Below are 14,259 nucleotides of genomic sequence, written 5' to 3' on the forward strand. Positions count from 1 at the left end.
TTTCACCCAAGTTTCACTGCGCCGATGGTTAAGCCACTGAAAACTACCACAACAAGAAGCACTTACTGCATTTGAAAAATCAAGTCAGTGCTTTTGTCAGGGTACCAGTTGTGGCATCAGAAGGTAAAAGATAATAACAGTGTCTTTTAAGATCAAATGCAGTATCATCACTAAATCATGCCCCAACTTGATAGCACTTTTCCTCTATTACAAAAAACAATGCTAAAGTTGAGGTAAGATTCAGAATGCTGAGACAGCTGTTTTTTTTGTGGGTTTTACTCTGTAAAAACACAAAAAGAAATCCTGCAAAATTCAATTAATTCAAATGTGATCAAATATGTCACCCAAGTTTCGCTGCACCAGTGGTTAAGCCACTGAAAACTACCACAACAAGAAGCACTTACTGCATTTGAAAAAACAAGTCAGTGCTTTTGTCAGGGTACCAGTTGTGGCATCAGAAGGTAAAAGATAATAACAGTGTGTTTTAAGATCAAATGCAGTATCATCACTAAATCATGCCCCAACTTGATAGCACTTTTCCTCTATTACAAAAAACAATGCTAAAGTTGAGGTAAGATTCAGAATGCTGAGACAGCTGTTTTTTTACCATTTACTCTGTAAAAACACGCAAAAGTTCACCCAAGTTTCACTGCGCAGATGGTTAAGCCACTGAAAACTACCACAACAAGAAGCACTTACTGCGTTTGAAAAATCAAGTCAGTGCTTTTGTCAGGGTACCAGTTGTGGCATCAGAAGGTAAAAGATAATAACAGTGTCTTTTAAGAAAATTAGTTTCCAGAAAGAAATTTCAGGACGCAACAAAAGTACCAAAAAAAAACCACTTACTGATCACGCTAAACCCCAACAAGAAGCACTTACTACAGTTGAAGAAAACAAGTCAGTACTCTTGTTAGAATACCAGTTGTGGCTTTGTCTTGTTAAGGCTCAGAATTTTGAAGAAGAAGCAGAAGCATTATTGGCATGGTCCCCAATTATTGCCATGGTGAAATACAGGCTTTGACCTTCCTGTGATTCTGTTAGTTTTCGATAGCAACCAGACAAACCATAGCTGTCAGCGTACCCGTCTTGCAGTTGTGCCTTCGCTGTTTTTCTTGCCCAGTATGATCTTGTCCCAGCACAACCATCACTCTTAAATGAGAGCAAGGCAAGCGCCATTGGTCAGAAAGTTACAGCCCGTGCCACTTTTCAAGACCATTGTCATGTTGCTCTTTGCCGTTATGATAATGAGCGGTTCACACTTACAGGAAATAGCTCTGCAATTCCAACAGTCTTGGAATATTTGCATGATTAAAGACAAAGTCATCAGTCCTCCTATAAAAGCAGCATTCAGCACAAGTTATTAAAAGGAGCTATTTGTTTAATTCTATCAGGGTAGGTTTCTTCAATACTGTGGAAGAAATGGGAGTCACAGAAAGATCACTATCGTGCAAAACAGCACCATCTAGTGCAGTGTACTTTGCATTTCCGTGAAAGTCTGCCCCAAATATCATCTCAGCAAAAGCAGTAACAGCTGGCAGTGCTCACATAAAACTACCCCAACGTGAAGCACTTACTGCAAGGAGAAACAAGTCAGTGCATCTGTTAAGGTACTCATATGTGAGAATATCATATTTGATGAGAGTTTGGTGGTCCCTGTTGGTTGCTGTCCCACCTTTGCTTTAGCTTGTCAGCTAAATAAAAAGGTGGAAATAGCTGCAGTGTCATCACTAAATCATGCCCCAACTTGATAGCACTTTTCCTCTATTACACAAAAACAATGCTAAAGTTGAGGTAAGATTCAGAATGCTGAAACAGCTGTTTTTTTACCATTTACTCTGTAAAAACACGCAAAAGTTCACCCAAGTTTCACTGCGCCGATGGTTAAGCCACTGAAAACTACCACAACAAGAAGCACTTACTGCATTTGAAAAATCAAGTCAGTGCTTTTGTCAGGGTACCAGTTGTGGCATCAGAAGGTAAAAGATAATAACAGTGTCTTTTAAGATCAAATGCAGTATCATCACTAAATCATGCCCCAACTTGATAGCACTTTTCCTCTATTACAAAAAACAATGCTAAAGTTGAGGTAAGATTCAGAATGCTGAGACAGCTGTTTTTTTACCATTTACTCTGTAAAAACACGCAAAAGTTCACCCAAGTTTCACTGCGCCGATGGTTAAGCCACTGAAAACTACCACAACAAGAAGCACTTACTGCATTTGAAAAATCAAGTCAGTGCTTTTGTCAGGGTACCAGTTGTGGCATCAGAAGGTAAAAGATAATAACAGTGTCTTTTAAGATCAAATGCAGTATCATCACTAAATCATGCCCCAACTTGATAGCACTTTTCCTCTATTAAAAAAAACAATGCTAAAGTTGAGGTAAGATTCAGAATGCTGAGACAGCTGTTTTTTTTACCATTTACTCTGTAAAAACACGCAAAAGTTCACCCAAGTTTCACTGCGCAGATGGTTAAGCCACTGAAAACTACCACAACAAGAAGCACTTACTGCATTTGAAAAATCAAGTCAGTGCTTTTGTCAGGGTACCAGTTGTGGCATCAGAAGGTAAAAGATAATAACAGTGTCTTTTAAGATCAAATGCAGTATCATCACTAAATCATGCCCCAACTTGATAGCACTTTTCCTCTATTAAAAAAAACAATGCTAAAGTTGAGGTAAGATTCAGAATGCTGAGACAGCTGTTTTTTTTTACCATTTACTCTGTAAAAACACACAAAAGCTCAACCAAATTTCACTGCGCCGATGGTTAAGCCACTGAAAACTACCACAACAAGAAGCACTTACTGCATTTGAAATAACAAGTCAGTGCTTTTGTCAGGGTACCAGTTGTGGCATCAGAAGGTAAAAGATAATAATAGTGTCTTTTAAGAAAATTAGTTTCCAGAAAGAAATTTCAGGACGCATCAAAAGTACAAAAAACACTTACTGATCATGGTAAACAAGTCAGGGTTCTTGCAATGGTATTAGACATGATGTGGGAAGCATAAAGGCTACAGTTGTAAACGTGCCGACCTCGGGGTTAGTGACTTTCTTCATGCGGACACACGGTGCAGATGCTTAAGCCAGCCGTTATTACCCCAACAAGAAGCACTTACTACAGTTGAAGAAAACAAGTCAGTACTCTTGTTAGGATACCAGTTGTGGCTTTGTCTTGTTAAGGCTCAGAATTTTGAAGAAGAAGCAGAAGCATTATTGGCATGGTCCCCAATTATTGCCATGGTGAAATACAGGCTTTCGGCTATCACTATCGTGCAAAACAGCACCATCTAGTGCAGTGTACTTTGCATTTCCGTGAAAGTCTGCCCCAAAAATCATCTCAGCAAAAGCAGTAACAGCTGGCAGTGCTCACATAAAACTACCCCAACGTGAAGCACTTACTGCAAGGAGAAACAAGTCAGTGCATCTGTTAAGGTACTCATATGTGAGAATATCATATTTGATGAGAGTTTGGTGGTCCCTGTTGGTTGCTGTCCCACCTTTGCTTTAGCTTGTCAGCTAAATAAAAAGGTGGAAATAGCTGCAGTATCATCACTAAATCATGCCCCAACTTGATAGCACTTTTCCTCTATTACAAAAAACAATGCTAAAGTTGAGGTAAGATTCAGAATGCTGAGACAGCTGTTTTTTTGTGGGTTTTACTCTGTAAAAACACACAAAAAGAAATCCTGCAAAATTCAATTAATTCAAATGTGATCAAATATATCACCCAAGTTTCGCTGCACCAGTGGTTAAGCCACTGAAAACTACCACAACAAGAAGCACTTACTGCTTTTGAAAAAACAAGTCAGTGCTTTTGTCAGGGTACCAGTTGTGGCATCAGAAGGTAAAAGATAATAACAGTGTCTTTTAAGATCAAATGCAGTATCATCACTAAATCATGCCCCAACTTGATAGCACTTTTCCTCTATTACAAAAAACAATGCTAAAGTTGAGGTAAGATTCAGAATGCTGAGACAGCTGTTTTTTTGTGGGTTTTACTCTGTAAAAACACACAAAAAGAAATCCTGCAAAATTCAATTAATTCAAATGTGATCAAATATATCACCCAAGTTTCGCTGCACCAGTGGTTAAGCCACTGAAAACTACCACAACAAGAAGCACTTACTGCATTTGAAAAATCAAGTCAGTGCTTTTGTCAGGGTACCAGTTGTGGCATCAGAAGGTAAAAGATAATAACAGTGTCTTTTAAGATCAAATGCAGTATCATCACTAAATCATGCCCCAACTTGATAGCACTTTTCCTCTATTACAAAAAACAATGCTAAAGTTGAGGTAAGATTCAGAATGCTGAAACAGCTGTCTTTCACCCAAGTTTCACTGCGCCGATGGTTAAGCCACTGAAAACTACCACAACAAGAAGCACTTACTGCATTTGAAAAATCAAGTCAGTGCTTTTGTCAGGGTACCAGTTGTGGCATCAGAAGGTAAAAGATAATAACAGTGTCTTTTAAGATCAAATGCAGTATCATCACTAAATCATGCCCCAACTTGATAGCACTTTTCCTCTATTACAAAAAACAATGCTAAAGTTGAGGTAAGATTCAGAATGCTGAGACAGCTGTTTTTTTACCATTTACTCTGTAAAAACACGCAAAAGCTCACCCAAGTTTCACTGCGCCGATGGTTAAGCCACTGAAAACTACCACAACAAGAAGCACTTACTGCATTTGAAAAAACAAGTCAGTGCTTTTGTCAGGGTACCAGTTGTGGCATCAGAAGGTAAAAGATAATAATAGTGTCTTTTAAGAAAATTAGTTTCCAGAAAGAAATTTCAGGACGCAACCAAAAGTACAAAAAACACTTACTGATCATGGTAAACAAGTCAGGGTTCTTGCAATGGTATTAGACATGATGTGGGAAGCATAAAGGCTACAGTTGTAAACGTGCCGACCTCGGGGTTAGTGACTTTCTTCATGCGGACACACGGTGCAGATGCTTAAGCCAGCCGTTATTACCCCAACAAGAAGCACTTACTACAGTTGAAGAAAACAAGTCAGTACTCTTGTTAGGATACCAGTTGTGGCTTTGTCTTGTTAAGGCTCAGAATTTTGAAGAAGAAGCAGAAGCATTATTGGCATGGTCCCCAATTATTGCCATGGTGAAATACAGGCTTTCGGCTATCACTATCGTGCAAAACAGCACCATCTAGTGCAGTGTACTTTGCATTTCCGTGAAAGTCTGCCCCAAAAATCATCTCAGCAAAAGCAGTAACAGCTGGCAGTGCTCACATAAAACTACCCCAACGTGAAGCACTTACTGCAAGGAGAAACAAGTCAGTGCATCTGTTAAGGTACTCATATGTGAGAATATCATATTTGATGAGAGTTTGGTGGTCCCTGTTGGTTGCTGTCCCACCTTTGCTTTAGCTTGTCAGCTAAATAAAAAGGTGGAAATAGCTGCAGTATCACTAAATCATGCCCCAACTTGATAGCACTTTTCCTCTATTACAAAAAACAATGCTAAAGTTGAGGTAAGATTCAGAATGCTGAGACAGCTGTTTTTTTGTGGGTTTTACTCTGTAAAAACACACAAAAAGAAATCCTGCAAAATTCAATTAATTCAAATGTGATCAAATATATCACCCAAGTTTCGCTGCACCAGTGGTTAAGCCACTGAAAACTACCACAACAAGAAGCACTTACTGCGTTTGAAAAAACAAGTCAGTGCTTTTGTCAGGGTACCAGTTGTGGCATCAGAAGGTAACAGATAATAACAGTGTCTTTTAAGAAAATTAGTTTCCAGAAAGAAATTTCAGGACGCAACAAAAGTACCAAAAAAAAACCACTTACTGATCACGCTAAACCCCAACAAGAAGCACTTACTACAGTTGAAGAAAACAAGTCAGTACTCTTGTTAGAATACCAGTTGTGGCTTTGTCTTGTTAAGGCTCAGAATTTTGAAGAAGAAGCAGAAGCATTATTGGCATGGTCCCCAATTATTGCCATGGTGAAATACAGGCTTTGACCTTCCTGTGATTCTGTTAGTTTTCGATAGCAACCAGACAAACCATAGCTGTCAGCGTACCCGTCTTGCAGTTGTGCCTTCGCTGTTTTTCTTGCCCAGTATGATCTTGTCCCAGCACAACCATCACTCTTAAATGAGAGCAAGGCAAGCGCCATTGGTCAGAAAGTTACAGACCGTGCCACTTTTCAAGACCATTGTCATGTTGCTCTTTGCCGTTATGATAATGAGCGGCTCACACTTACAGGAAATAGCTCTGCAATTCCAACAGTCTTGGAATATTTGCATGATTAAAGACAAAGTCATCAGTCCTCCTATAAAAGCAGCATTCAGCACAAGTTATTAAAAGGAGCTATTTGTTTAATTCTATCAGGGTAGGTTTTTTCAATACTGTGGAAGAAATGGGAGTCACAGAAAGATCACTATCGTGCAAAACAGCACCATCTAGTGCAGTGTACTTTGCATTTCCGTGAAAGTCTGCCCCAAAAATCATCTCAGCAAAAGCAGTAACAGCTGGCAGTGCTCACATAAAACTACCCCAACGTGAAGCACTTACTGCAAGGAGAAACAAGTCAGTGCATCTGTTAAGGTACTCATATGTGAGAATATCATATTTGATGAGAGTTTGGTGGTCCCTGTTGGTTGCTGTCCCACCTTTGCTTTAGCTTGTCAGCTAAATAAAAAGGTGGAAATAGCTGCAGTATCATCACTAAATCATGCCCCAACTTGATAGCACTTTTCCTCTATTACAAAAAACAATGCTAAAGTTGAGGTAAGATTCAGAATGCTGAGACAGCTGTTTTTTTGTGGGTTTTACTCTGTAAAAACACACAAAAAGAAATCCTGCAAAATTCAATCAATTCAAATGTGATCAAATATGTCACCCAAGTTTCGCTGCACCAGTGGTTAAGCCACTGAAAACTACCACAACAAGAAGCACTTACTGCGTTTGAAAAATCAAGTCAGTGCTTTTGTCAGGGTACAAGTTGTGGCATCAGAAGGTAAAAGATAATAACAGTGTGTTTTAAGATCAAATGCAGTATCATCACTAAATCATGCCCCAACTTGATAGCACTTTTCCTCTATTACAAAAAACAATGCTAAAGTTGAGGTAAGATTCAGAATCTTACCTCAATGCTAAAGTTGAGGTAAGATTCAGAATGCTGAAACAGCTGTTTTTTTACCATTTACTCTGTAAAAACACGCAAAAGTTCACCCAAGTTTCACTGCGCCGATGGTTAAGCCACTGAAAACTACCACAACAAGAAGCACTTACTGCATTTGAAAAATCAAGTCAGTGCTTTTGTCAGGGTACCAGTTGTGGCATCAGAAGGTAAAAGATAATAACAGTGTCTTTTAAGATCAAATGCAGTATCATCACTAAATCATGCCCCAACTTGATAGCACTTTTCCTCTATTACAAAAAACAATGCCAAAGTTGAGGTAAGATTCAGAATGCTGAGACAGCTGTTTTTTTACCATTTACTCTGTAAAAACACACAAAAGCTCACCCAAGTTTCACTGCGCCGATGGTTAAGCCACTGAAAACTACCACAACAAGAAGCACTTACTGCATTTGAAAAAACAAGTCAGTGCTTTTGTCAGGGTACCAGTTGTGGCATCAGAAGGTAAAAGATAATAATAGTGTCTTTTAAGAAAATTAGTTTCCAGAAAGAAATTTCAGGACGCAACCAAAAGTACAAAAAACACTTACTGATCATGGTAAACAAGTCAGGGTTCTTGCAATGGTATTAGACATGATGTGGGAAGCAAAAAGGCTACAGTTGTAAACGTGCAGACCTCGGGGTTAGTGACTTTCTTCATGCGAACACACGGTGCAGATGCTTAAGCCAGCCGTTATTACCCCAACAAGAAGCACTTACTACAGTTGAAGAAAACAAGTCAGTACTCTTGTTAGGATACCAGTTGTGGCTTTGTCTTGTTAAGGCTCAGAATTTTGAAGAAGAAGCAGAAGCATTATTGGCATGGTCCCCAATTATTGCCATAGTGAAATACAGGCTTTTGGCTATCACTATCGTGCAAAACAGCACCATCTAGTGCAGTGTACTTTGCATTTCCGTGAAAGTCTGCCCCAAAAATCATCTGTGAGAATATCATATTTGATGAGAGTTTGGTGGTCCCTGTTGGTTGCTGTCCCACCTTTGCTTTAGCTTCTCAGCTAAATAAAAAGGTGGAAATAGCTGCAGTGTCATCACTAAATCATGCCCCAACTTGATAGCACTTTTCCTCTATTACAAAAAACAATGCTAAAGTTGAGGTAAGATTCAGAATGCTGAGACAGCTGTTTTTTTGTGGGTTTTACTCTGTAAAAACACACAAAAAGAAATCCTGCAAAATTCAATTAATTCAAATGTGATCAAATATATCACCCAAGTTTCGCTGCACCAGTGGTTAAGCCACTGAAAACTACCACAAGAAGCACTTACTGCTTTTGAAAAAACAAGTCAGTGCTTTTGTCAGGGTACCAGTTGTGGCATCAGAAGGTAAAAGATAATAACAGTGTCTTTTAAGATCAAATGCAGTATCATCACTAAATCATGCCCCAACTTGATAGCACTTTTCCTCTATTACAAAAAAACAATGCTAAACTTGAGGTAAGATTCAGAATGCTGAGACAGCTGTTTTTTTACCATTTACTCTGTAAAAACACACAAAAGCTCACCCAAGTTTCACTGCGCCAATGGTTAAGCCACTGAAAACTACCACAACAAGAAGCACTTACTGCATTTGAAAAAACAAGTCAGTGCTTTTGTCAGGGTACCAGTTGTGGCATCAGAAGGTAAAAGATAATAACAGTGTCTTTTAAGAAAATTAGTTTCCAGAAAGAAATTTCAGGACGCAACAAAAGTACCAAAAAAAAAAACACTTACTGATCACGCTAAACCCCAACAAGAAGCACTTACTACAGTTGAAGAAAACAAGTCAGTACTCTTGTTAGAATACCAGTTGTGGCTTTGTCTTGTTAAGGCTCAGAATTTTGAAGAAGAAGCAGAAGCATTATTGGCATGGTCCCCAATTATTGCCATGGTGAAATACAGGCTTTGACCTTCCTGTGATTCTGTTAGTTTTCGATAGCAACCAGACAAACCATAGCTGTCAGCGTACCCGTCTTGCAGTTGTGCCTTCGCTGTTTTTCTTGCCCAGTATGATCTTGTCCCAGCACAACCATCACTCTTAAATGAGAGCAAGGCAAGCGCCATTGGTCAGAAAGTTACAGACCGTGCCACTTTTCAAGACCATTGTCATGTTGCTCTTTGCCGTTATGATAATGAGCGGTTCACACTTACAGGAAATAGCTCTGCAATTCCAACAGTCTTGGAATATTTGCATGATTAAAGACAAAGTCATCAGTCCTCCTATAAAAGCAGCATTCAGCACAAGTTATTAAAAGGAGCTATTTGTTTAATTCTATCAGGGTAGGTTTTTTCAATACTGTGGAAGAAATGGGAGTCACAGAAAGATCACTATCGTGCAAAACAGCACCATCTAGTGCAGTGTACTTTGCATTTCCGTGAAAGTCTGCCCCAAAAATCATCTCAGCAAAAGCAGTAACAGCTGGCAGTGCTCACATAAAACTACCCCAACGTGAAGCACTTACTGCAAGGAGAAACAAGTCAGTGCATCTGTTAAGGTACTCATATGTGAGAATATCATATTTGATGAGAGTTTGGTGGTCCCTGTTGGTTGCTGTCCCACCTTTGCTTTAGCTTGTCAGCTAAATAAAAAGGTGGAAATAGCTGCAGTATCACTAAATCATGCCCCAACTTGATAGCACTTTTCCTCTATTACAAAAAACAATGCTAAAGTTGAGGTAAGATTCAGAATGCTGAGACAGCTGTTTTTTTGTGGGTTTTACTCTGTAAAAACACACAAAAAGAAATCCTGCAAAATTCAATTAATTCAAATGTGATCAAATATATCACCCAAGTTTCGCTGCACCAGTGGTTAAGCCACTGAAAACTACCACAACAAGAAGCACTTACTGCTTTTGAAAAAACAAGTCAGTGCTTTTGTCAGGGTACCAGTTGTGGCATCAGAAGGTAAAAGATAATAACAGTGTCTTTTAAGATCAAATGCAGTATCATCACTAAATCATGCCCCAACTTGATAGCACTTTTCCTCTATTACAAAAAAACAATGCTAAACTTGAGGTAAGATTCAGAATGCTGAGACAGCTGTTTTTTTACCATTTACTCTGTAAAAACACACAAAAGCTCACCCAAGTTTCACTGCGCCAATGGTTAAGCCACTGAAAACTACCACAACAAGAAGCACTTACTGCATTTGAAAAAACAAGTCAGTGCTTTTGTCAGGGTACCAGTTGTGGCATCAGAAGGTAAAAGATAATAACAGTGTCTTTTAAGAAAATTAGTTTCCAGAAAGAAATTTCAGGACGCAACAAAAGTACCAAAAAAAAAAACACTTACTGATCACGCTAAACCCCAACAAGAAGCACTTACTACAGTTGAAGAAAACAAGTCAGTACTCTTGTTAGAATACCAGTTGTGGCTTTTTCTTGTTAAGGCTCAGAATTTTGAAGAAGAAGCAGAAGCATTATTGGCATGGTCCCCAATTATTGCCATGGTGAAATACAGGCTTTGACCTTCCTGTGATTCTGTTAGTTTTCGATAGCAACCAGACAAACCATAGCTGTCAGCGTACCCGTCTTGCAGTTGTGCCTTCGCTGTTTTTCTTGCCCAGTATGATCTTGTCCCAGCACAACCATCACTCTTAAATGAGAGCAAGGCAAGCGCCATTGGTCAGAAAGTTACAGACCGTGACACTTTTCAAGACCATTGTCATGTTGCTCTTTGCCGTTATGATAATGAGCGGTTCACACTTACAGGAAATAGCTCTGCAATTCCAACAGTCTTGGAATATTTGCATGATTAAAGACAAAGTCATCAGTCCTCCTATAAAAGCAGCATTCAGCACAAGTTATTAAAAGGAGCTATTTGTTTAATTCTATCAGGGTAGGTTTTTTCAATACTGTGGAAGAAATGGGAGTCACAGAAAGATCACTATCGTGCAAAACAGCACCATCTAGTGCAGTGTACTTTGCATTTCCGTGAAAGTCTGCCCCAAAAATCATCTCAGCAAAAGCAGTAACAGCTGGCAGTGCTCACATAAAACTACCCCAACGTGAAGCACTTACTGCAAGGAGAAACAAGTCAGTGCATCTGTTAAGGTACTCATATGTGAGAATATCATATTTGATGAGAGTTTGGTGGTCCCTGTTGGTTGCTGTCCCACCTTTGCTTTAGCTTCTCAGCTAAATAAAAAGGTGGAAATAGCTGCAGTGTCATCACTAAATCATGCCCCAACTTGATAGCACTTTTCCTCTATTACAAAAAACAATGCTAAAGTTGAGGTAAGATTCAGAATGCTGAGACAGCTGTTTTTTTGTGGGTTTTACTCTGTAAAAACACACAAAAAGAAATCCTGCAAAATTCAATTAATTCAAATGTGATCAAATATATCACCCAAGTTTCGCTGCACCAGTGGTTAAGCCACTGAAAACTACCACAACAAGAAGCACTTACTGCATTTGAAAAATCAAGTCAGTGCTTTTGTCAGGGTACCAGTTGTGGCATCAGAAGGTAAAAGATAATAACAGTGTCTTTTAAGATCAAATGCAGTATCATCACTAAATCATGCCCCAACTTGATAGCACTTTTCCTCTATTACAAAAAACAATGCTAAAGTTGAGGTAAGATTCAGAATGCTGAGACAGCTGTCTTTCACCCAAGTTTCACTGCGCCGATGGTTAAGCCACTGAAAACTACCACAACAAGAAGCACTTACTGCATTTGAAAAATCAAGTCAGTGCTTTTGTCAGGGTACCAGTTGTGGCATCAGAAGGTAAAAGATAATAACAGTGTCTTTTAAGATCAAATGCAGTATCATCACTAAATCATGCCCCAACTTGATAGCACTTTTCCTCTATTACAAAAAACAATGCTAAAGTTGAGGTAAGATTCAGAATGCTGAGACAGCTGTTTTTTTTGTGGGTTTTACTCTGTAAAAACACAAAAAGAAATCCTGCAAAATTCAATTAATTCAAATGTGATCAAATATGTCACCCAAGTTTCGCTGCACCAGTGGTTAAGCCACTGAAAACTACCACAACAAGAAGCACTTACTGCATTTGAAAAAACAAGTCAGTGCTTTTGTCAGGGTACCAGTTGTGGCATCAGAAGGTAAAAGATAATAACAGTGTGTTTTAAGATCAAATGCAGTATCATCACTAAATCATGCCCCAACTTGATAGCACTTTTCCTCTATTACAAAAAACAATGCTAAAGTTGAGGTAAGATTCAGAATGCTGAGACAGCTGTTTTTTTACCATTTACTCTGTAAAAACACGCAAAAGTTCACCCAAGTTTCACTGCGCAGATGGTTAAGCCACTGAAAACTACCACAACAAGAAGCACTTACTGCGTTTGAAAAATCAAGTCAGTGCTTTTGTCAGGGTACCAGTTGTGGCATCAGAAGGTAAAAGATAATAACAGTGTCTTTTAAGAAAATTAGTTTCCAGAAAGAAATTTCAGGACGCAACAAAAGTACCAAAAAAAAACCACTTACTGATCACGCTAAACCCCAACAAGAAGCACTTACTACAGTTGAAGAAAACAAGTCAGTACTCTTGTTAGAATACCAGTTGTGGCTTTGTCTTGTTAAGGCTCAGAATTTTGAAGAAGAAGCAGAAGCATTATTGGCATGGTCCCCAATTATTGCCATGGTGAAATACAGGCTTTGACCTTCCTGTGATTCTGTTAGTTTTCGATAGCAACCAGACAAACCATAGCTGTCAGCGTACCCGTCTTGCAGTTGTGCCTTCGCTGTTTTTCTTGCCCAGTATGATCTTGTCCCAGCACAACCATCACTCTTAAATGAGAGCAAGGCAAGCGCCATTGGTCAGAAAGTTACAGCCCGTGCCACTTTTCAAGACCATTGTCATGTTGCTCTTTGCCGTTATGATAATGAGCGGTTCACACTTACAGGAAATAGCTCTGCAATTCCAACAGTCTTGGAATATTTGCATGATTAAAGACAAAGTCATCAGTCCTCCTATAAAAGCAGCATTCAGCACAAGTTATTAAAAGGAGCTATTTGTTTAATTCTATCAGGGTAGGTTTCTTCAATACTGTGGAAGAAATGGGAGTCACAGAAAGATCACTATCGTGCAAAACAGCACCATCTAGTGCAGTGTACTTTGCATTTCCGTGAAAGTCTGCCCCAAATATCATCTCAGCAAAAGCAGTAACAGCTGGCAGTGCTCACATAAAACTACCCCAACGTGAAGCACTTACTGCAAGGAGAAACAAGTCAGTGCATCTGTTAAGGTACTCATATGTGAGAATATCATATTTGATGAGAGTTTGGTGGTCCCTGTTGGTTGCTGTCCCACCTTTGCTTTAGCTTGTCAGCTAAATAAAAAGGTGGAAATAGCTGCAGTGTCATCACTAAATCATGCCCCAACTTGATAGCACTTTTCCTCTATTACACAAAAACAATGCTAAAGTTGAGGTAAGATTCAGAATGCTGAAACAGCTGTTTTTTTACCATTTACTCTGTAAAAACACGCAAAAGTTCACCCAAGTTTCACTGCGCCGATGGTTAAGCCACTGAAAACTACCACAACAAGAAGCACTTACTGCATTTGAAAAATCAAGTCAGTGCTTTTGTCAGGGTACCAGTTGTGGCATCAGAAGGTAAAAGATAATAACAGTGTCTTTTAAGATCAAATGCAGTATCATCACTAAATCATGCCCCAACTTGATAGCACTTTTCCTCTATTACAAAAAACAATGCTAAAGTTGAGGTAAGATTCAGAATGCTGAGACAGCTGTTTTTTTACCATTTACTCTGTAAAAACACGCAAAAGTTCACCCAAGTTTCACTGCGCCGATGGTTAAGCCACTGAAAACTACCACAACAAGAAGCACTTACTGCATTTGAAAAATCAAGTCAGTGCTTTTGTCAGGGTACCAGTTGTGGCATCAGAAGGTAAAAGATAATAACAGTGTCTTTTAAGATCAAATGCAGTATCATCACTAAATCATGCCCCAACTTGATAGCACTTTTCCTCTATTAAAAAAAACAATGCTAAAGTTGAGGTAAGATTCAGAATGCTGAGACAGCTGTTTTTTTTACCATTTACTCTGTAAAAACACGCAAAAGTTCACCCAAGTTTCACTGCGCAGATGGTTAAGCCACTGAAAACTACCACAACAAGAAGCACTTACTGCAT

Source organism: Paramormyrops kingsleyae, chromosome 13 (assembly GCF_048594095.1).
Source record: "Paramormyrops kingsleyae isolate MSU_618 chromosome 13, PKINGS_0.4, whole genome shotgun sequence".
Classification (NCBI taxonomy): Eukaryota; Metazoa; Chordata; class Actinopteri; order Osteoglossiformes; family Mormyridae; genus Paramormyrops; species Paramormyrops kingsleyae.